The sequence below is a fragment of the Onychomys torridus genome, chromosome 2, assembly GCF_903995425.1.
Source record: "Onychomys torridus chromosome 2, mOncTor1.1, whole genome shotgun sequence".
In the NCBI taxonomy this organism is placed as follows: domain Eukaryota; kingdom Metazoa; phylum Chordata; class Mammalia; order Rodentia; family Cricetidae; genus Onychomys; species Onychomys torridus.
In genome coordinates, this window is record NC_050444.1 from 133,462,123 (window position 1) to 133,463,781 (window position 1,659).

Sequence of the window (1,659 nt, forward strand, 5' to 3'; positions counted from 1 at the left end):
ATACTTGCTTTGGAGTGACATGAAGCAGGTCACTCTTGAGAAGCTGAGTCATTGTAAGTTTGTCCACTGTTCCTTTCCTTGTGTTCTAGGGTGACATGTTGGATATAAGATTTCTACTTCAGGATGGATAAGAGAGGTCAGAAGGTCATTCCCAACCTACAGCTAAGATAGAGCAAAAATTGGTCCTTTGCAGCTATGATCCAGTAAGATTACTGAGGTGTTTGGAATTGTACCTTAGTGTAGCCTGTCAATCAAGATAGCCACCTTGGTTCCACAGTGGTTAGTCCTAGTTATCAAGTGCTATGTTGGTCAAATACACAGACAGCTAAATAAAATAAAGATGATGTCCCTTTACCAAAAAGTGATAATCCACTCCAACTTCCCCTGGGTTGTGGTTAACTAATCCACCCTACCATGCCCTATCACCTTGAGAAATGCCCTCTTAATGTCTTTGTTTCTCAGACTGTAGACCACGGGATTGAGCAAGGCTGTGAAGGCATTGTAAAAGAGTGAGATCTGCTTGTCTTGCTCAGGGGAGTAGCTGGAGTTGGGCCTCATGTAGATGTAAGTGCATGGACCATAGAAGAGTATGACCACAGTCAGGTGAGAGGCACAGGTAGAGAAAGCCTTGCAGCGGCCCTGGGTGGACTTGATCTTCATAATTGCTATGGCAATATGAATGTAGGAGGCCACAATGAGGGAAACTGGAATAATGCTCATAAAAACAGTCAAGAGCTGGTCCACCATCTCAATGAGGTGGGTATCCATACAAGCCAGGCTACGTACTGAAGGACCTTCACAGAAGTAGTGGTTGACTTTGTTGGGCCCACAATATGGCAGACTCATAGTGAAGAAAGTATGTAACAAACCAGAGAGAAAACCACAGATACAAATTCCAGCTGCCAACCGTATGCACAGTTCCCAGTTGAGGATGACGGTATAATGAAGTGGGTGGCAAATGGCCACATATCTGTCATAAGCCATAACAACAAACAAGGTGCATTCAATAGCAGCCAGAGAACCAAACACACACATCTGCAGCCAGCAGCCAGCAAAAGAGATGGTTTGAGAGTGAGCAAGAAGATGCACCAGCATCTGGGGCATGGTGGTGGTCACATAGCACATATCCAACAGGGCAAGTATACAGAGGAAGAAGTACATGGGAGTGTGCAGCTGTGTGTCCAGGCAGATCAGCATGATGATGAGCCCATTGCCCAGGACTGAGCACATGTAGATGAGAAGGAACACAATGAAGAGGATGCTGTTGGTTGTGGGGTCACTGGAGAAGCCAAGCAGGATAAACTCAGAAACCCAGCTTTGGTTCTGCCCTGGAATCATCCACATGATGGGGCCTGTAAGAGAATCACATTCATCTATGTGTCATCTGACACATGGAAGTTACAAATGCAAAAGGGAGGATAACAGGCTGGAGAGATGGTTCCAAGGTTAAGAGCACTGACTGCTGTTCCAAGCACCAGATAGTTCAGAGCTGTCTGTGTTTCCAGTTCCAGGGCATCTGACTCTCTCCTTTCACCTCCACAGGTAAGACACACATAGTGCACAAACATGTATGTAGGCAAAAACCCTCACACATAAAATAAAAAATAATACTTTTTAATTAAAAAAAGAATGGCTGGGGTCTGGATTCTGAGCACACTG

The 1,659-nt window shown here is 45.1% G+C and overlaps 1 pseudogene; it reads right to left on the bottom strand.

Annotated features, from left to right (window-relative positions):
• Positions 1–399: 399 nt before the first annotated feature.
• Positions 400–1,393, bottom strand: LOC118578801 (annotated as a pseudogene).
• Between the last annotated feature and the right edge of the window lie 266 nt (positions 1,394–1,659).